A 23265-nucleotide genomic window follows, 5' to 3' on the forward strand; every position below is an offset into this window, starting at 1 on the left:
ATAACAGTTACTTAGTGGCTGCCCTACTTGAAATTTGCCTACCACAGGCTAGGACTTTTGATTTGTACCGCAAGTATCTGCATATCTCCAAAGTGGAAAGGTGGGGACCACAGAGACACCTTCATAGATGTTTCTCAGGAGAAGTGGACTTATCAGAGCCCTAGGTTGGTAACTAGTTTAGAGCTATTTACCTGTTGGCAATGTCCCAGTTCCCAGAAGGTGGAGTCCCCAGAATAGTTCTTTCAGTGCTGGGAATGTTTTTATACTCATTTTATACTAATGAGTTTCACAAAAACTATAGGCAAACCAATTTTTAAAAAACAAGAACAAGATTGCCTTTAAAGGGAATTATATATGAAACACTATAAGTAAAGCCAATAACTTGGTAAATTGCTATATTGGGCAATATCTACTTTCTCCAGTTTTTTTCTTTTCTTTTTTTGGTACTGGGGTTTGAACTCAGGGTCTCACACTAGTTAGGCAGGTGTTCTACCACTTGAGCCACTCCACCAGCTCTGTTTTGTGTTTGATATTTTTCAGATAGGGTCTCATGAACTATTTGCCCCTGAGCTGGCTACAAACCAGGATCCTCCTAAGCTCTGCCTCCTGCATAACTAGGATTACAAGGAAGAGCCACCAGCACCTGGCTCAAATTTTTACTAGAATGATAAGAATGGTCTAAAAGACACCACTAAACTTCACTAATTTATAACTACCATTTAAAACTCTATTACCTCAAGCCACATTTCTCATGTAATCCCTATAGCTGTTATCCTGACTATCCTATTTCTGTTAATGGGAACCAACATTCTTCCTTTCAGCCAGGCATAAAATGTCACATCCACCTTTGACTCCTTTTCATGATGCCTCTTCCCCATGTCATTAATTTCCAAATCCTGTTTTGTCTTAATAAAGTTGAGGCATCTTTTCTGTCAAAACCCTACTCTGCTCCTAGTTGTCACCTTAAATGATCACTCAGCTTCCAGCCTCTCCTACTTTCCACCTATTTTGCACACAGCAGTTTGATTAATCTGCTCATGTCATCACTTTAGTTCTAAGATATACTTGTTTAAAAGTCTCTAAAAGACTTTCTGTTATCTGTAGCAAGGGTCTTCACTTAGTAAGGCACAGCACTTTGCTCCTGAATACCTTGCATATTTTGCAAACATCCTACCACCTTGTGATCAATAGGTAGAATTCATTTTTGCCAACATTCAAACTTTTAAGAACAATTTCTGTCAAACAGAATGCTGATCTGAGCAATTTGTGGAGTATTAAGTAGAATACAACCTGCTAACTAAGAGAGCAGAGGCTTAGCGTAACATCATTCTATTTCCAGGGAATGATCTGCTACTTACTGGAGCCTGTGAGAAAATCACCTTCAAGTATTCACGAGCACAATGACTGAGAGGACATATCTCTACTCTAACAGAAACATGGGGCTGAAGGTCAATCAAGCGAGTAGTGCAGTAACTAAGAACACATATATACACTGTGAGACCAAACTACACTGTCCTGTTGATTGTGCTGTAATTGCTGCTGGCTTGTGTAGTGTTTCCAGATTTTTAATCCTGTCCATTGTCCTGCCAGAAGTTCTAATTACTGTCCTGTACTAAAATTAGCACCTACCTATGAGGATACATTCTGAGAAATGTGTTGGTGATTTGTTGGGTGAACACCATAGAGTGTGCTTATACAAACTAAGATGGCCACAATGTCACTAGGCAATATAATCTTGTACTACTATCATAGAGGTAGGCTGAAATATCATTTTGTGGAACATAACTTGTACTTAAAGATGTGCCATAAACCCAAAAGGTTGAAAGTTGTAGGCCGAAAAAATAAAATTCCTTAATACAATGCATGAGACCCTTTTCCATTTTGATCCCAACTTTTCTTTCCAGCCTCAACTCCCAATATTTACCCTTGAGTCACGTTGGAACACACTTTATTCCTTGCCTAAGCCAGCTTTCCTATGCCTCTGGGCCTCTGTATGCAGAGGAAACATTACGTTCCTTTTGTTTTCTGCACTCATTTATCAAGGCCCAGCTAGAGTAGTATCTCCTCTCTAGGGTTTTCCCTAACTCCTCTAGTGAAAGGTAATTGTTTCCACAGTCCTTTGTATCTTCATTATAGCATGTGCTCTCAGATTTTGTAATCATTGCCCTACGCTTATCTCTAAAGGCATTAGGATCTTATGTCTGAGTTCCCAAGAGCACAGGCTTTACTGTCCATCTCTGAAATTCCAACCCCTGGGCTATTATGAGCCCTCAATAAATGTTTGTAGCATTTTGTTTTTCCTGTGTTTCAGACCACCTATGAACTATTTCTTATTAGTTTCTCCAAAATTATCTCCCACAACTCTGCTTCATGTGGCTTATACTCCAACCGAACTGTAATACTTGCTATTGCTCAAATATGACTTATTCTTCCCCACCTCTACACATGTGCTCCTATGATTATTTTGTGTGGGACACTCTCTCTCTCTCTCTATGATACTCATCTATCATCCTTGATGACCCAGTTCAAATCCATGTTCTCCCAAGAAGTCATTCCTCATACCCAGACGAGGCATTTTCTCTGAACTCTTTGATATTTTAGTAATATAGCTCTCAGGACACTTGGCACAAACTTACCTGGATTGTAGTCACTTGAGTATACTTTATATCCTTACAAGGTCATAATCTCCCAAAGTCAGGAATGATGTCTTATTTGTCTTTCTTACTGGTACCTAGACAATACGTTACATATGAAAAGTACTGTACGAATTTTTCCACATGCATGTGGAATAGATGGTACCATCTATTCATTGTATTCTATTTACATATGACATCATACAATAAAAATTAAAGAATGTTTTGCATAATAGGGTAGTTTCAACACTCCTTGGTACATTATACAATTGTTATTCTGTGTAGCAAATTCTTGCATCATAAGTTCAACACTATTACAAGCTTGTTTATTTAAAGAGATAAAGTTTTCAAACCTTATATACATGCTGTCCTCTTACTCTGGAATGTGAAAATTCTTATTTATAAACCAGAGCAATGTTAAATCCTGATAGAAGTAAATTCATTTTTCCCTCCTACAGGCAAATATAATTTCTCCTCTTTGCCTCAGTCCAGATATCTATTACAACAATTATTTCTTTGCTTTACAATTACATGTTTTCACATTTATCTCCTCTGCCAGAATTTGAACTCCTCAAGATTAAGAATCACATCTATCCCTTTTGATCAATCTATAATAATTATTGACATGTGTAAGTACGTGTTATTTTTTATATCTATGTATAAATATGAAGAATATTTTTATATAAAAATGAACAACTATTTTGTGTGGTGATGCTTCCTATATGATAAATATTACTGAAAGAATGAATAGACAGTTTTCAAATGAACAATACTTTTATCACTAATGTTTTATTTTCAGAACTACTAGGAAAAAAGTTAAAACAAAGATATTAAGAGTCATTGCTCACAAAATAGTAATTGTAAATTAAAACAAAAGACCTAGGAAGTAATAATAAAAGCTAATAGTCAAACATGATTCAATTTTCCCAAAACTTTCTATTATGATCTTATTGGTCCATAGTTTCATGTTGTTTTATCACTGCTAACATTGATCTTCCACTGCACCTTAGAACAGTGTTTCTCAAACTTGAGAATGAATAGATCCCTCTTCAAATATAAGAAACCTCCAGACTCACAAACCTGTCCTAATTTGTGTTTATTATGTGTTATTTAAATACGTGAAGACTTAAAACAGATTGCAAATAGCTTAGGTTTAGAGACCTCACAGAATTGTAAACCCAAAATAAATTTACAAATTAAATTCAAACAAAACTATAAAGTGAGTGAAATTCAAATGAACAACATTAATGTGATGGATTGTGCCCTTTAGATGAAACCAAATTGCCATTTGCAATGAGACTATGGTATCACATTTAAGGTGGGATCTCTTCGGTTTCTGGTGCCCCAACTATCTAAATGTGTCTTGGCCTCAAAAATCACTACCTCCATCCTCCTAGTACTCTTCTCTATTCAAGTGTCAGATTTTTCTTCCTTTTTTCCTTCCTTTACTCCTTCCTTCCTTCTTTCCTCCCTCCCTTCTTTCTTTCCTGCCTTCCTTCTTTTCTTCTCCCCCTCCCCACAAACTGCCTTTATTTTCCTGTTTGACATTTCAAACAATGCCTGGTAGAAGAACTAAACAGAAAAGACAAACATACCCTCAGAAACACCCCTACAAGAATTTACCTCTCCAAAAACTGTCCCGGGTTCACCAGCAACTGGGTCCCGGCTCAGCCTGAGAGTGCTTTGAATACCCTCTACCTAGCCACTACTTTTGTGACTCAGAAAAGGAATGTCTAAAACCTACCCTGCTATTTACTGGCACATAGTAACATCACTTGGCCTTCATGCGGCATGGATACATCATCACAACCACTTCTCTTTTGTCACTAGCCATGAGACTTAGAGCAACCCCAGAAGTGCTTAATACCTACCCAATAGTGAAAATAAAAGTAACACTGCCTTGGAATTATAATGCAGTATTGTGTTCTAAAGTGGTCATCCTGTAATTCATAATTAGCACAAAGTTAACATCTAGAAGATTATCATGAAATAGACCATCAAATCTGACCCAAGGACCCACCTTCCTCCAAACACAAGATTCAAAAACCAAGTTTGAGGTGAGCACAATGTCTCACACCTGTAATCCTAGCTACTTGGGAGGCTGAGGTCAAAACAGTCCAGGCAAAAAAGTTCAAGAGACCTCCATTACAAATTAAAAAAAAAAAAAAAAAAAAGCTGGTTGTTGTGGCACACACATGTCATCCCAGCAACAGCACGAAGCACAATATAGAAGGATCACAAACTAGGCCAGCCTGGGTATAAAGCAAGACCCTAAAATAACCAGAGCAAAAAGGGCTAGAGGTATGGCTCAAAAGGTACAGTGCCTGCCTAGCAAGTGTGAAGCTCTGAGTTCAAAGCCCAGTACCACTGAGTTAGACACAGTTCCAGGAAGTACATGTCCTCCATTGTAGGTTTCTGCTGGAATCCCGTTCAGGGTTAGTAGTATAAGGACCTTCATAGATCCTTGTAAATTAGCACTGTTAAAACAGTAAGTGCATAGCATCCTAAACGGGAGCCTGTGCTCCTTCCACTTGTATAGTTCCTCTCGTTGTCTTCCTCCCCTACCTAACTCACTCCTCCTGCTTCCTTTACCCCTTGTTTAGCTGTTCTCTCTTCTACATTTCCTATTTCTTCTTTTTTTGCCACTCTTTTCTAACTGATTACACAAAACTAAAATATCTTTCCAAACTATTTTAGAAATGTCCTTGACTTTTGATTGATTTTGTATGGATTTGTAGCCATTAAAGAGAAAAAAAAATGCCTTCCCATCCTTCATGGCATCGTGAAACTTAGGCATCTAGCCCTAGTTTCCCAAAACCAACAGGCTTTTCTGAGAAAAGTGGATTGTTTTCACTGTGTGCAAAACAAAAGCAGATTCTCCACCGTCTGTCTTTCCCTTAAAGCAGAATTTATCTCCAGTTACATATTCCTGAAGCTCCTTATCTTATCCAGGACAAAATATGTCCACTTAAGACAGGGCTGCCTTTTTTTCTTTTTTGGCAGTACTGAGGATTGAATTCAGGGACTCATGCTTACTAGTCAGCCCTGTTTTGTGTTGATTGTTTTTGAGATAGGTTTTCATGAACTATTTGCCCGAGCTGGCTTCAAACTGCAATCCTCCTGATCTCTGCCTCCTGAGTAGCTAGGATTACAGTCTTGAGTTACCAGCAACCGGCAGACCTGCTTTCTTTCAACCCAGAAATGATTTCTACAGGGCATTTAAAGTCATTAGCAGACAAAAAAAAAACTCTCTTAGATAAAGATATGCAAATTCCCTAAAGTAGCAATGTTCTTTTCTCCATCTTTCCACAAATCACAAAGAAATGGAGGTGAGACCAGAATGACCAGGCTGTCTCCAATCCTCTGAAGGAAGAAGAAATGCCACCAATGACCAGGCTGTCTCCAATCCTCTGAAGGAAGAAGAAATGCCACCATCTGCTCCAACTGACCAGCAGGAAGTCTACTGAAAACACAAGTGTGACTGTCATGAAATGGGGCTGATCATCCCATGATGTAAAACAGAATTTAGAGGCAATTTCTAAAGTGTTTTGATTATTGGCACATTAGTGTGATGAAAACATGGCTTCCCAAACAGATCTCTTTGAAGGATGAGTCTGGTAGTTTCTTTTTGAAAAAGATTCTTTTTGGTGAGACTCAGATCAAATGCTATCCCTTTGTAAAGCTTTCCTTGATCCTGCTCAAAATTTATTGTTTTCTCCTCGTTATATTTTCATAAATATAAAACTTCCTATTGAGGATGTGTTTTTAAATTATTTTAGTGCGAGCCTCTTGAAAAGCATCAGTTAACTTTAATACTTGCATCCCTCAAGTTGCTGATGGCTACAAATACGAGGTAGTCAATATATATTTGTTTATTGGAATAAAAGCCTGCTTAATTGTTATTTTGGGTATTTTTTAAAATTGTTATTTTGGACTTTAACAACTATGAAGGCTGTGAGTTTGTTACATGGTTTTTATAAGTAGTCATAGCAGCTGAGAAGTTAGGCTTTCAAAAGGAAATTCATAGCTACTAACTTTGTAAAAACACCTAAAGTTCTTTGGAAACCTTTTATCCATGACATATGTAAAAGCACTTTGCAAACCATAAAACATTATGTCAGGGCTAGTGGTTAGGGTATAGTGTTTCTGTAGCTATATAGACTAAAAAACGTGTTTTTGTTAAATGTGGCTATTGAAAGTAATATGTAATATAAGAAAACTTAATTGTTACGATTACTGTATCCTGTAGTAAAGTCAAAATTCATCACTAGGATCATAGGAGTTGAATTGTACCCTTGCTCTACCAATACTGAATGGTTTTTCAAAGAAGAAGAAGGAGAAGAAAAATAAAAAGAATCAAAAGAAGAACAAGAAGAGGAAGAACAAAACAAGAAGAATAAACTGTTTTCAGAGACTTTAGTAGCCTACATACACAAAAACATTTTGCCAATACCTCTTCCCAACAGAAGGGTATCTCTATAGCTCTGTATTGGAAGTATTAAAGCTCCTTAATTTTTTAAAAAATAGTTTTTTATTCACACTATTCCTTTAGCATAATTAGTAAGTTGTACAACTTCTCCACAGTTTACTTAACATTGTAATGGATATGGATGGACAGAGGATTCGTACAATAGTGACAGAAAAGCATGCCAAAAAGACAGGAATGAACAAGCAACAACAAATAACCTTTAATTTTTTCAAGCACATAAGTAAAAAGTCAGTTACATTTACAGCAATCTACTGTTGCAAAAACATGATGTAAAATTTGAAATTCATAGGATGCATTTGAAATTAACAAAGGAAGCTCAGAAAAAACATGATGGCAGGGAACTTAAACCGACATGGCTACAGTCAGAAAATCATCCGTACCAGTCCATTGGCATTTGGTCATTTGTGCTACTGCTGTGGAAACACCTAATATTTGAGGGACTTAAAACTTCATCCAAAGGTAAAAGCCATGAACAAAAAAACTAAGTGAAAGTCTAGAATTGTATAATGCTTTAGAGTAAAAATAGATGAACAATAACTCATAAAAAGATCTGAGCTCAGATATATTCCAATGAGTCTTAGTTTCCCAGTTTTCAAATTGTTTTTATTGGAACCTTTAAGTGGGAGAATCATAGAAATGTTTCCTAGTCCTAAGTCAAAAATGAAGCAATACAAAAAGTCCAAAGTACTCCCAAAAGTCACCACTCAAGTGGGTGAGAACTTCACATTCAGTCTGAGAAAATGCTAAGACATTAATAATATATGCAGGGTAAAGAGAAATGCTTGTTTGGAGTTTTAATTTTAAGGAATGAGATCTAATGTAGTCACACTTCTGTTTTTCCATTATGAATTTTATGGAATAATATTTAGAATGTGCTCCAAAGGATTCATGTTATGAAGTAGACAAAAAACATAACTGTTTATAAATGAAAATACCATAAAACTGTATAGAAATGTTTTTTCTGTCAGGCCATATTCTAATCTTATGTCTAGTAAACTTGTTTTTATAAGTCTTTTTTTTTATTACTCAAGGAGAAAAATTAGAAAGTGTAGATAAAAAAAACTCTAGTTTGCCACTACCCAGAGATAAACTATTGAAACATTCTTGTTTATATCCTTTCAAGCTTTTTAAAAAGAACAATGCACACATTATATTATGGATTGATTTCCCCCAATTAGTATAATGTGGAAATCTTTCCATGTTAACATGCGTACTTGCCACTATTTTAATGGTTTTGTTACCAGGCTGAGTGATTTAAGAAGCCACTTGTCCAGAAGATCCCAAGTTCTTGTGTCACCTGAACAGAGAACTAGACAGATACAAATTGCAAAATATTAGCAAAATTTTATTGAAAGAAAAAGGAAAAAAGAGTAAGAGGAAGCACAACAAGAGAAAAAGTGGTTGGCTCCTGCCAGATGGCAAGGAAGCATTATCTCTTTGTTTAAAGACCAACTTATAAATTGTAAGGCAGGAAAAATCTGGGCAGTCCTTAGGGAGGGGCTAGGTTGGCTGGCAGGTTTTATTAACACAGCCTTATCACATAACATGGGGTATTCTGTGCATGTACTTATGCTAATTTCCAGATCTTTAATTGTTTGTATGAGATGCAACCATAAGGTCTTAAGTAGAGGACTTGGCATAAGAAGTCAAATTGGGGGCAGACCTCCCTTTTATCAGGCAAGCTCAGCTCAGGGGTGCCCTTTTGGACACCTTTTTACAAAGGTATTTATGATTACCAGGATATTTACAACTTAGAGGGGATTTATTGCTTTAGGGTGGTGCTGGGGGAATAGTTAAAAAAAAAAAAAGAAGAAGTCTAGCATGGGGATATCTGTTTGCTTAAGAGAAGGGAGTCCCATGGTGCTTTATTTTCCTGTTGTTAGCCTGCCTCAGTTTCATAGTATTCCACTGTATAGCTAGCTATGCCATAATTTACTTAACCGATTCTGCATCAATGTATGCTTAGATTGTTCACTATAAAACACTTTAATGAACAGTGTGTTCCCTATGCTATACCTTTATATCTTTTAGAAAATAAATTAGCTAAGTCACTCCCCCACTGATAACTTCACTGTATTTTGGGGGAAAAGAACCTAACTCCTCACCATGGTCTATAAGACCTTACTCTCTCAAGGGCCTGGCTCTACTTTAAGAAACTCCTACCCCTCTTCCTTCCACTTACTTAGTCTAGCCCCACTTGCCTTTTTCTATGGTTAGACAAACCCACAGTGTTGCTTCTGCCTCGGGGCCTTTGAACATATCTTTCCATTGACTAAACACACTATTCAGCAAGTTCTTCACTATCCAGATCTCTGCTCAAGGCTCCCTTTGGCGAGGCCTTCCCTGATCACCCACCTTGGCACTCTTTTTTGGCTATTTCATTTTGAGCTCTGAAATCATCATGCTTCTGTATTTTTAAAATATATTCTGTCTCTGTCTCTGTCCCTCTCTCTCTCTCTCTCTCTCTCTCTCTCTCACACACACACACACACACACACACACACACACACACACACACCAAGCTATTTATAAGCTCCATGTGCTCAGCACAGTACCAGGCACATAAAAGCCTCTTGGTAACTGTTAAACTAATTAATTAATTAGTTCAGAACAGAAATTCAATAAATGTTGTACTTCACATTTTAGTTGTCTCTTCAGAAGCAGCATTTGCAGAGAAAAACAATGACCTAGGAGTAAAGCAGCCTTTTCTACTTCTGGCAAATTCTGTGTCATCAAGAAAACCTTTTATCCCTCACCCCTATTCACCACTACTACTCTTCCAGATAATATTAGAGATTTTCCTTTGTGTCATTCACCACAAGTAATTATTCCTATCATTATTTATTTAAAGCATTTCTCCTCCAGGAGATCAAAACTCCTTGAGGGCCAGGATTGTGTCTAATTCCCTGCTGTGTTCTCAGCTCCAACAATAATGTCTGGCACAAAATAAGCACACAAAATATATTTTTGAATAAAAGAAATACTTGTCTTCTCTTGGCTGAAAGTACTATAGTTTTAAAATAAATCATACAGGATTAGAATTTTTATTATCTTATCAGCTGGCACCAGAATACTTCTCAGAAAGGGAAAGGTGCCTGGGAAAATGCCTTGATAAGCCATGGAGGAAGGGAACACCTGAGGATGATGGGAAGGCCCTGAGGCAACACTAGAGAAATGGTAGACAGATCCTGTCTGACCCAACCACAGAGCTAAGAGGTGAACCTGGGCAGGGTTGATGAGGTGAAGCCGGGGTATCAGGTGAGGTAGAGAAAGAGTGAATTAAAATCCTCTTGGTGGAGTCACTACTTCCATGTCCTTCTCTCAAATCTTCAGTCAAATCCACTTACTGTGAAAAACCGCCTCTAGGAGAGAGAGAGAGAGAGAGAGAGAGAGAGACAGTGTGTGTGTGAGTGTGTGTGTGTGTGTGTGTGTGTGTGTGTGTGTGTGTGTTCAAACTGGGAAAAAGCCAAGTAGAAGAAGCAAAACATGTGGACACTGAAGTAATTCATAAACTAAGAAAATAAATTTGGATCCACAGGTAACTTGAGAATGTAAATGCCTGGGAATTTCTAGAAATCAGCCTCAAGCCTTGAAATTAGAGGATTGATTTCATTTTATCTAGGCCACATGGACCAAGGAGACACCTGTTCACACATGGATTAAAACATGATGAGTTTTTGCTTTGTGTAGTTGGGAGTATATATTTAGGAATGGATGACATCTTACTCCTCGTGCAACCTCTGGCTTTAATTCCTGCTCATTGTTCCCCAATTTAGAATTTTGAGTCAGAGAGAAAAATAGGGAAGGAGACTTGGAATGAGAGATCCTCCTGTCTTATCACCAGATAATATAAAATTTTTCTCTTCATACTTGACTTTGAATAAGTAACATGATAATTTAGTGGTTTAAAGTCTTTTGGGAGCAGGTAGGTGCTCTATAAATTAATAGCATATCCTTTGCTGTTATAATTAAGTTACTCAGAGTAAACTCCAAATTTTTATTTGGTTACTCAAACAGATTTTGCCATTTTGAAACTTCTTCAGAGCATGAACTGTGTTAATGTTTTCTGTTCTCTACTTAGAGAATAGTCTATGAGACCCATCCTGTGAAAAGCTTTGGCAATGACTCACAAGTGACCTGCCAGGAGAAAATGTACACCACTTTACATTTGTGTAGTCTTAGAATACTGAAGGAGGAGGGAAATAGTTTTCAAGTCAGACACAAATTATTAGAATATGTATAAACAAGTTCCCTTCTTTTCCACAGAACTCCGTAGGCTGAAGCATGAATAACAGAAGATCGTGTTATCAGTGTGAACACATCCAGGCTTCACTATGGCCAATGGCTCCTGTTCCCACTGGAACCCCTCCCCATCCCAGTTTTTCCCAGAAAGTTTTCACTTTCTGACCACAGTTGATCAACTCACGATCAACACTAATACATTCATGCCACTTCCACTGGCATCTGAATGGAAGAAGGGGGACAGCATCCGCTCATTATATTCAAAGTGGCCTGTTGATTGATTATTAGCTGAGTTAAAAGTACAGCCTGACCTACAGGCCTACGGTTATTAAAAACTCCTTTCTTCACATGCAAATTATCCCACCTTGAGCTGCAGAAGCAGCCTATTCCATGTGTTAGATATATGCATACATGCAAACCTTAAAAAGAATAAAGTCACGTAATAAAATATTTATGGTTACTATTTGAGTACAGGGATGATGGGTTTGATAGAATAATGACACTCCTGCAAAGATGTCTGACTTTGTATGCCAGTAGCTCCTACCTGTAATCCTAGCTACTTGGGAGGCAGAAATCAGGAGGATCATGGTTCAAAGTCAGCCCAAGCAAATAGTTCTTAAGACCCTATCTCAAAATTACCCAACACAAAAAAGGGCTCACGGAGAGGCTCAAGTGGTAGACCCTGCTTAGCAAGTATGAAGTCCTGAGTTCAGATGCCGATACCACCAAAAAAAAAAAAAAAGTCCTTCATTTAGAATCCTTAGAATCTGTGATATGTTCCATTATGTGGTGAAGAGGAATTCAGGTTGATTGTCAGCAAATGGATTATTCTGGATCATCCAAGCAGATCCAATGTAATCACAAGGGTCCCTAGAGGTGAGAGAGGGAGGCAAAAGAGAGGCAGGGGGAGATATGACTATAGAGGAATAATCAGAGAGATGCAAGTTGCTGGCTTTGAAGATGGAGAAAGAGGCCACAAGCTAGTTGTGGGCTACGAGCTAGTGAATATCTTTTCCTCCATAGGCCAGGAAAGACAGGAAAGGATGTTTTTTCCTTATTAAGTCAAGAATTCTCATCTCTTCACTTATAGCTTCTCTTCTCCAAATTTTCAGCATCACTACTCTTGTGCTGCTTGGGCCATCGTTAAGTAAAATAAAGGTTACTGGTCACAAGCACTGCAATACCGTAACAGTCAGTATGATAACTGAGACAGCTACTGAGTGACTAGTGCTAGATAGCACGGACAAGCTGATTCATTTCCTGGGTGCAATGAAATGGGACAGCAAGAGATTTCATCATGCTACTCAGAACAGCTGGAAATTTAAAATTCATAAATTGCTGGGCTAGGGATGTAGCTCAGTGATAGAGCATGTGCTTAGTATGTACATGGCCCAAGGTTTGATCCCCAACACACACACACACACACACACACACACACACAAATTGTTTAATTCTAGAATTTTCTATTTAATATTTCTGGACCTTCGCTGACCTCTGGTAACTGAAACTGAGGAAAGTGAAACTATAAAAAAGACAGGACAACTGTAACTGGAAAAATCACAAGTCCATTATTTTTTAAATTATTACTATATTCCTAATGAGGGTTGTGGTAGAAAATAAGAAGCATTTAAACTCAAATCTGACAACACCCTGGTTGTTTCTTGACATTCTAACCTCATTAATTAAGAAGATTGACTCTGGAAGATTCCATACAACAAAAAATGGCAGAATTTATTTTAATTAAGAACTCATAAACAGGCCAGGCACCAGTGGCCCACACCTGTAATCCTAGGTGCTCAGGAGGCAGAGATCAGGGGGATGAGGTTTGAGACTAGCCCGGGAAAATAGTTCATGAGACCTCATCTCAAAAATACACAACACAAAACAGGATTGGTAGAGAGGCTCAAGTGGGAAAGTACCTGCCTGGCCTGTGTTCAAATCCCAGTACCATAAAAAAAAAAAGCTCATAAATAATTAAAATTCAATTTAATAGAGATTTGTTGAGGACCTACAGAGTACCAGGCACCATTTGGACCCATTTACTGACATAGATCTTTCCACAGGATTCCTTAGGGGACAAAGGATGGCATTCCCTATACATCCACTTTTTAACTCATGTACTTGGTGACTGGTGATGATGCACTGATGGTTGAGTTTGAAGCAGCATTGCTGGGAGGTGGGGGTGAGGGGTGATGCTGGACTCAGTGGAGGTGGGGTTACAGCTATTGGTGTCTGTAAAAGCACTAGAAGAGGGGTTTGGGCAAGCAGAAGTTATGGCCTATTTCACAGTTTGATAGTTAGGACAAGGGTACAACAAAGATGTTCTTGTGTGTTGCAACATGTTGACTTCCTTACTCTCCTTTGGTAATTATTTTTAGCCAGGCCAGCCAGGTAAACCAGAGAAAAGGTAGTGACATGTGTGAAGGAGGAGGAAAAATACCCACCCTTTTCTACATTTCCTCTGAATTCCATGGCTCCCTGTGCTTTATCCAACAAAACTTTTCCATCTTCTGCTTTCTCTCTCCGGGTACTGCTTTCTGGAAGCATGCCGGCAAGTCTCATCCCCCACTTCACTTGTGAACCGCAGACTGTCAACTCTGACTCCAGGCTGTTCCCTTAGCCTGGGACACCCTTCTCTCATTTTAAAATTCTTCTATCCTTCAGAAAACAAATCAAATGTCAACTGCCTTTTGTAACAATAAGTGAAACCAGGTGCTAAGGATTTTCATTTGCATCCTATCATTTAATCCAGTCCATTTGAATCTGTTGCCTCATCTTGTGGTTGTGTGTGTTTGAACACTGCTGTCTACTACTTTTACACCATGGCTGTCCCTCAGTAAGGACTCACTTGTGCTTGTCACTTAGGTCTGTGCATAATGTCTCTATATTATCACTTACTTCATTCTGCTTCACAGTTAGTTGCTGTTTTACATGTTCGCAACCTCTCTTCTGACTCCACATGCTTCATTTACTTACCTTCCTTCGAGATGTAACTTTACAGCATGTACTATTCACTGCTTTCTGAAAGTCAGGCAGGCAGGTCAGGGTGTTCCAATAAAACAGACACATATATGAAGTGACAGATCAAGGAATTCTCTTCCTGGTTTTTCTCCTACCCATGAGTTTTGACAGAAGGTTTTTAAAAGGTTCGAATTTTCCGCCCTACTACCACTTCTGAAACGTGGAAAGTTCATGGGTGTGTCATACACAGGACTGAGGAAATGTTTCTAGCCAAAACTGTTGCTTACTTCTATTCATTTTTTTAAGCTTTTAGATAGCTGCACCTATTGCTTAATGAAGTGGAGTAATGAACATTGTAGAAATAGCTCTAGGATTTCAAGGTGGGGTAGGTGGCTAATACTACTGAAGAGGAAGTAGGAGGAAATAATTAACTTCAACAAACAAGAAGAGACTACTCCTACCCCTCCCAAATGAACTCACCTTTGTCTTATAAAATACATTTTAGGGCGGAGCGGCGGACAGGAAGAGAGACTGGTTTGACTTGTTGGCACTAATGCTCAGATGAGACAATGGTAGTTCAAGCCAGATTTGAGATTCTTCAGAGGCAGTTACTAAAGAGGTTCTAGGATAGTTAAAAGAAGCATTGATGTAAGTGAAAACTAAGGAAATTTCACAGAGACTCTTCTGGTCATTTAAAGACAAATGAGCCTCATTGATTCTTTTTTGTTTGTTTGTTTCTTTTGAGCAGGATCTTTTGTATTCCAGGCTGACCTGAAACTGGCTGTGTAGCCTGGGCTGACTTTGAACTTATGAGCATTCTGCCTTAGCCTCTCAAATGCTGGAATCACAGGTGTGTACCACCATGCTCAGTGTAAGTAAATTTTGATGGCCTCTAGGAATAGCACTTGCCCGTAAATGAGGCAGGACTCTAAAAACTAGTGCATGCTTATAAAATAAAAATCTTAATTGTTAGAAATACGTCTCATGTCAAAATCTATTTCTGAAGTTCAGGTATATTTCATATTCCTGAATGTTTTGAAAGAACATGTATGCCCATGTGTATTTTTTTATTTGTTTTTTCCTTAGCATGTAAAGCTACATAAATATTTCACAAAGAAAAACAATAGAATATATTTCCTCCAAATAAAGCTTCCTTGTACTTTTTTTCCTCCTGAAACAAGTGCTTTTAGAAACAGAGACTTCTTTTTGTGGAATATGTTTTTCCATTTGCAAATGAAATGAAGGCACAAAACATCACTGTTGATAGCTAGAGTATAAAGTAGAAAACTGTAGTCGTTGTTCCTCTTCCCTCTCTCCATGACTTCCCCTTTTCCCCCTGGGACTCTATTGCCATTCCCGCAACATCCCTTCTGCTTTCTGGTGGTGAAGTCCTGGGCTACCTAACTAAACACAATCTTCAGCTATAAAAGTAGAGAGAAAGGTAATCATTTTTCTTTGCCAGTCTTTCTCTTTGAAACATATCCAGTTATAAAAATTTTAGCCAAGGGCATATTTTAGGATATTTAGTAATTTTTTGAAGGAGACAAGAATGAGAATCTATTTTATGAGCCTTATATTCTATTCTCCCTTTCCAGTGGGCCAGTGTTGTCATTGACTTTTAACAATCATGTTATAATTTCAAAGATAAATGGTGATTTCCAAAGCCATTCATGGACTAGGGCCTTGTAATCCTCATTGTAGAAAAAATATATGGTGGAGGTGGGGGCAGAAAGCAAGGGAAGGAAGTAGAGCAGGAATAGGAAATTTTGCAGACACATTCTTCAGGTTAATATTTATTGACATAACTAGGCTCCAAGTCACAGTTAATGACTAACCAAGTCCTAATTATGTTATACAGAATGCATTTAACCCCTTCCAGCAGTAGTTCTCAAAGTCTAGTGCATCAGAATTACCATGAGAGGTCTGGTGCAGTAGCACACGGCTCAGTCAAGGCAGGAAAATCAGAAGTTCAAGATTAGCCTGGCTCCATAGCAAGAGCTTGTCTCAAAAAAAAAAAAAAAAAATTACCAGGAGAGCTGGTTAAAACACAGATTTCTGGGTCCCACCCCAGACTCTCAGAGTCAGTAGATTTGGAGGGGTGAGTGTGGTGGTGGGGGCGGAGCTAAGCATATGTAAGTTCCTCAGTTCCCAGGTGATAATGTTGGTCCGTAGTCCACTTTGAGGACCTACACCAGAAGACTGTTAATACTTAAGCCATACCCCAGAGCTACTGAAACAATCTCTGGGGTTGGTCTTGTCAAAGATAAACAAAGTCAAACACTAGTCAAAGTGGATGGTAAGCAGATAGTTAAAGGATACTTTGAAAATCTAATTTATCTAATAATAGATTTTATTTCATTAATAACTACTACAGTAGGAAAGAGGTCCTTGTAAACTGAACTCAACTTCCTGGAACAAAAAGCAAGTGACTATTTTTAAAAGGCTGGTGTGTGCTGAAGGCAGTGCAAGATGGGGTATGAAGGAGGCACTGATCCACGTGACTAGACCATCTGTTTGTTAATGTGCCTGTCCAGAGGAAAGACAAACTTCTCATATCATGCAGATAGGAGAGGCAGTGGTGTAAGTTAGAGCACTGTATCCACAGGTGGGATGGCTCACACCTATAATTCCAGGTATTTGGGAGCAGAGATTATGGTTTTAGACCAACCCAGGTAAGAAATTAACAAGACCCCCATCTCAACCAACAAACTGGGGCATGTGATCCTTACCTGTAATCCCAGCCATACAAGAGGCATAGGTAGGATGATCCTGGTCTGAGACAAGACAATATGAAAATAACAAAATAGCTATCTGAAAAATAGCTAAAGCAAAAAGGGCTGTGAGCATGGGTCCAGTGGTAGAGTTCCTGCCTAGCCAGTCCAAGGCTCTGAATTAAAAAAAAAAAAAAAAAAGGCCTTCTCCCTCCCCAGGGACAAAATGAATAGCTTTAAGTGGGACAAGGGAGAAGAGGGCTTTCTGCCTATAACCAGGTTTTGTTGTTGTTGTTGTTGTTGTTGTGCTGGGGCTTGAACTCAAGGCCTACACCTTGAGCCGCTCCACCAGACCTTTTTGTGTTAGGTATTTTTGAGATAGGGTCTCACAAACTATTTGCCTGGGCTGGCTTTGAACCCAGATCTAAGTAGCTAGGATTACAGGTGTGAGCCACTGGCACCCGGCTATAATCTGGTTTGACTGGCAGAAAACAGTCAGTAAATTCTTCTGGCAGCACTGAGCTTTCTCAAGTAGGAACTTCAGGAGGCTGGAGCTGTCATCCTAGAGATGTGTACTTGATCTGTTAAAATCATGCTAGTGTCTGTTCAAGTCTCCAGTGTATGGGGTGGGGCTTGGAGGTGGATGAATTCATTTGTGCTGAGAGCTAATGGTTTCTATAGGCCAAGGTTGAGGCCCAATGAAGAGGGTTCACAGGAGTCTGCTAGACTTTGGGTAAGGAGAGAATTTTTGTCAGCCTGAGTATCTATATATTAAAGCAAATCCATGGATGATTCTAGTGACCAGGGTTGAAAAAACCATCCCTACAGTGAGATTTATGGTTCCACTAACAGAAGTAAAGCTTGCTTAAGTGAATTTCTCTCATGAGTTGTCCCTAATATGCAACTGCGGAAGCAATTGGCAAACAGGAAGGATTTCTGCATTCTGGTGTAGTATGGACATGGGGCGTTTCACAGCAGCTACAATGACCTTAAGTTTTACTAAGTGACATCCCATTCTAGTTCCAACTCAAGGAATATAGGGACAGACCCCTATCTACAACAAACACCCTGAATTCGTTTTTTTCCCTTTCAATATTTAAAAATGTATATTCGAGAACATGTGTTTATTGATTATGAAAGATATGCTGTAAGCACCTGTCTCCTTGTCAGAACCCCCCATGCCCAGGGCAAATGTATCAAATAACACAACTTCTGACTACAGCATTTTTGTTCAGTGGAAATAATGCTAAAGTAAATACCAAATACAGCCTGGAATGACACAAGAACTAAAAAGGAAATGCAGCCAGAGAATGTCTTTCGTGGTGATAAGGACAAACTGGGTTTAGGATCTGCTAAGGACTAAATTGCATCCTCTTCTGTTAATTTCCCAAAATTCACGTGTTGAGGGCCTGTACTCCAATGTGATGGCATTTGGAAACAAGGCTTTTAGAAGGCAATGCAGATTAAATGTGGTCATTCAGGTGTAGCCCTAATCTTATGGGATTGACAGTCTTATAAAATGAGGAAGGGAGAGAAATCTCCCTCTCCTCTCCAGGATGACAGAAGAAAGGCCATGTGAGGATATAGTGAGGCATCATCTATGGGCCAGGAAGGGGATCCTCATCAGAACGGGAATTAGATGGGACCTCAATCTTGGAATTCCCACCTTCCAGATCTGTGAGAAATAAATTCCTATAATTAAAGCTATGGTATTTTGGTATGGCAGCCTGCAGGAATTAAGACAGGACAATTCGTTCATTCATTTATTTATTCATTGACATGTTCATTCATTACCTGTATCTCTTTTAGGTTGTAGAGATATGGCGATAACCAAAATTAAGCCCAGCCTTTGAAGAGTTTATAATCTAGAGTGAAAAAAAAAGTCAAAATAATAGTGTGAGAAGTGGTGATAAGTAGGGAAAAATAAAAGTAGGGAAGAGAGGACAGAGAGTGGAAAGTGGCTATTTTCTGTAGGGTGATCAAAGAAGGCCTTTTTAGATAAAACTTAGGCAAAGACCTGAAGGAAGTAAGCCACGGGTTTTCTGGATCAGGTCCCAGTGAGATCCCAGCACAGATCTGGAAGTGGAGCATGCTTGACAAGTTCAAGGAGGCCTGCATGACTGGCACTAAGCCAGCTAGGAAGAGCTTAGTAACAGCTGAGTGACAGTGAGGAAGCTGTGTTGTCTACATAGCTCTACAAGGCTCTATAGCCTTGTAGGTATGTGTTAGGACTCTGGCTGTTATTCCAGTAGTGTGGAGCCATTAAAGGGTTTTGAACCCAGCATTGACATGATTTGACTTCTACTTCAGAAGCAGCATTCTTAGTGTTGGGTAAAAATGGTGGAAGGATTGGGGGGGAAAGGGCAAAAGCAAGGAGACTTGATTGAAAGTGGATGAATGTTTATCTTGATAAATTTAAATCTAGAGCAAGGCCTGGTGGTACATGTCTGCAATCCCAATACTTGGAAGGCTGAGACAGGAGGCTATCAAGTTCGAGAACATCCTGGGCTACATAATGAGTTCCAGCCCAGTCTGAAAAAAAGTTTTAATCTATTTTGCTTTGAACCAGTTAATAGATGTATTTTTCTGAGGGATTGTAATGATGGTTTTGTTCTGCTGGGTTTTTTAAATAGATTAAATAGAAAATATATTAATTTTTATTTATACCCAGGAACTAAGATTTCCCTTTACACTTATGTTCTAGGGTCTTTCTAGGATTCTCATCCATTCTTCAGCGAACTCCACAGAGGCTTGCTCGGTACCCCCAAAGAACCATCAATTTGCCCAATAGTCCATCCAACTGCATCCTGCCTACTGGAGGTGTACTACTCACACTTGCAAGTGCTTACAAGTCTTGTTGGGGGGCTTTAAAGGGAAGATTCTGATTTGATAACTCTGGGTAGGACACAAGCATTCCGCATTTCTCGCCAGCTCCTGATGCTGTTGGCACTGGAACAACACCTTGAGTACCAAGTTGTTAGAGTGTCTGGTGGAGCAGACACACTTTAAGCACTTTTTACTTTTTTTGGTGAGGAAAAAATTCAGATAAATGTGCATAATGAGAAATTTATTTTTCTGTGCATTTCTAATGAGTGAGAATGTTGCCCCCAAGAAGAAAACTGAATTATTGATTCTTCTTTTCCTAGGTAATTTTTTAAGTGTTGATATTTTTTATTGAAAAAGGGGAGCCATTTTAATTTTATTTTTGTAACAAAAAATCATTCCTTTGGTTCACTATATAAAAGATGCAAAATAGTCACAGTGATATATCTCAACTCTCACTCCTAAACCACCTCATTCCCCATTTATTCTGCATTATTCCAGAGAAAGACTTAGGTCTTCTAAATAAATACACACGTATATATCTATGTGCAAAACTGTTTTGAATAAATGATAGCATATTCTGTTTATTTTAAAGGTAGTTTTTCATACCTAATATATATTAGAGATCATTCCAGATCAGGATGTTAAAAGTAGAGTCTTCAGCCAGGCGTAGTGTCACAGGCCTATAATCACTTAATACTAGCACTCAGGAGGCAGAAGCAGAAAGATGGAGAATCATCCAAGGCCAGCCCAGGCTACACAGCAACCCCATATTTAAAAAAAAAAAAGTGTTATCATTCTTTTTTCATAGCTACATATTATTCTATTAGTGGGATGTAATACAGTTTACTTAACTAGTCTCAAAACAGTAGTTTTAAATTACTATAATTGCAATTGACAACTCTGAACACTGCAAATGAAACCAAATTATCAGTTTTCCACCCACAAAGAAACATATTTATATACATGAAAAAAGGTTAAATTTGTTATTATTCCTATAATTATTTTAATATATAAAAATATTTTTGAAAAATTAAAAGATTTTAGCCAGCTACCCATTTGTGGTAATATTTTAGAAAGAAAACAATATTGACATTTGACTTCTTTCCTTGTGTAGCATTCCCACAGGATTTTCAATGGTGTATTAGGAAATTACAAAAACTCTTTCAGGTTGAAATAGTGATAAATCACTAACAAGAGCTTTGTAAGTACATAAGTGTTGATAGAGAGTTCCAAAAAATGTAACTTATTGCAGTGGAATCATTTTTCTGCTTCAAGAGTCTGGCTTACTTATAGGTGAGTAGAACCATGTGTAATTATCCAGAAAATTCAATCCATGGCCTAGCTGGTTGATTTAGACTCCTTGCTAACCAGATCCGCCTCCTTCTAATATTACTTTTATTTTTGTACTGTTTAATGTAGCAAACCTATTTCTTTTCAATTTAGAAAAGTCTCTAGAATTAATTGTATCTCTACCTCATATCTTCTGGTTTCTGATTCAGTAGTCCCATTGAGATAAAACTGATATTTGATGGTGTTGAAGGTAGTGGTCAAACACAAATTATCACAGAGTAAAACTGACTTATTTTGTGAACAATTCAATAAATTTTAATACATTTTTATGTATACAAACACCACTACAATCAGAATACTGTATATGTCTATCAGAATATGGATAAGGAATATGCCACAACCAAATTCCCTTGTGCTATCTCTTTATGGACCTACTTCCACTTCTAATAACTGCTAACTACCATTCTTTTCATCCTTATAGTTTTGCCTTGAGAATGTCATAGAAATGGATACTATAGAACTTCCATTACCATAACAAATACCTGAGGTAATCAACTTACAAAGAAAGCTCACTCAGGAGGTTGAGGCAGGAGGATTGAGAGTTCAAGGCTAGCTTGGGCTACATAAAGAGACCCTGTCTCAAAAAAACAAAATAAGAGAAGGCCATCTGTAATCCTAGCTACTGGGAAGCCTAAGTGGGAGTATCACATTTGGAGACCTGCCCCATTAAAAAATGTGAGACCCTATCTAAAAAAATAACTGGAGCAAGTGCCTAGCAAGAGTGAGGTCCTGAGTTAAAAACGCCAGTACCTCAAAAAAGAAGAACAAGAAGAGGAGGAAGAAGGAGAAAGAAAGAAAGTTTATTCTGGCTTACAGTTTCAATGGTTCCAGTTCATTATCCTTTGGCCCCCTTGCTTTGGGCCTGTGGAAGCACATAAAGGTGTAAGCATGTGACAGAGCAAAATCACTCACCTTTTGGTCTGGAAAGAGACAAACAGGAAGAGACAGGATCCTTTAATCCCCTTTGAGGGCACACCCCCAATGATCCAAAGACTTCCCATGAGGCCCCATTTCTTAAAGATTTCACCACTTCCCAATAGCCTAGTGATCGACTGCCTCTAGTTCAGATACCTCTGAAAGTTTTCACCACCTTCCATCAGACCATTGACCAATGGATTAATCCACTGATGAGATTAGAGCCCTCATGATGCAATCATCTCCCAAAGTCCCATCTTTGAACACTGCTTTTGAGATTCATCCAAGTTGTTGTATGAACTTGTCAGCTTTCTGTAGCTGTGACCAAAATATTTGAAAGAACAATGTTAAGGCAGGAATTATTTATTTTGCCTCAGTTTCAGAGGTTTCAGTCCCTAACTCTTGGCTCCATTGATTCTGGGCCTGTGGTGAGAAAGAACACCATGGAGGTGGGAACATGTGGCAGAGGCTACCCACCTCATAGAGGACAGGAAGCAGAGAAAGAAAGGGGCCAGCTATCAGGTATCACCTTCAGAGGTACAGCCCCAGTGATCTACTTTCTCCAGCTAGACCCTACCTCCTAGAGTTTGCACCACCTCCTCAAATAACACCACAATCTGAGAATCATTTAACACATGAACCTATGGGGGACGTTTCATATTCAAGTCATAATATTGCATGTATTAATATTTTGGTTTTTACATTGCAAAATACTATTTCATTGTATAGATGTGCCACAGTTTATCTACTGAAGAAATGAAAAACAAAATTGGAGTTGCTCCCAGTTTTAAGTGACTGTGAATAAAGTTGCTATAAACACATGTGCCTTGGTTTTTGTGTGAGCCTGTTTAATTTCCTTAGGGTAAATTTCTAGGAGTACAAATGCTGGGTCACATGCTAAGTGTTAGCTTTATGTAAGCTAACTGTTTTCCAGAATTGCTGTACCATGTTACACTTTTGCCAGCAATATATAATGGGATGAAGATTGATCTACATCCCTTCTGGCACTTTACATCGGTAGCATTTTTTAGTTTTAGCTATTCTTGTAAGTGCATAGTAGTTCTCATTGGGGTTTTAATTTGCATTTTCTTAATAGGTAGTGATGTTAAACATCTTTCCTTATGCTTATTTGCCTCTG

General features: G+C 38.4%; 1 long non-coding RNA gene across 1 annotated transcript; it reads left to right on the top strand.

The window, feature by feature from the left end:
* Positions 1-14839: 14839 nt before the first annotated feature.
* Positions 14840-22959, top strand: LOC141421655 (uncharacterized). The gene is made up of 3 exons (XR_012446317.1): positions 14840-14973; positions 15074-15175; positions 19741-22959. It is a non-coding gene; the product is annotated as an uncharacterized lncRNA (long non-coding RNA).
* Positions 22960-23265: the final 306 nt, after the last annotated feature.

The sequence above is a fragment of the Castor canadensis genome, chromosome 3 (genome assembly GCF_047511655.1).
Source record: "Castor canadensis chromosome 3, mCasCan1.hap1v2, whole genome shotgun sequence".
In the NCBI taxonomy this organism is placed as follows: Eukaryota; Metazoa; Chordata; class Mammalia; order Rodentia; family Castoridae; genus Castor; species Castor canadensis.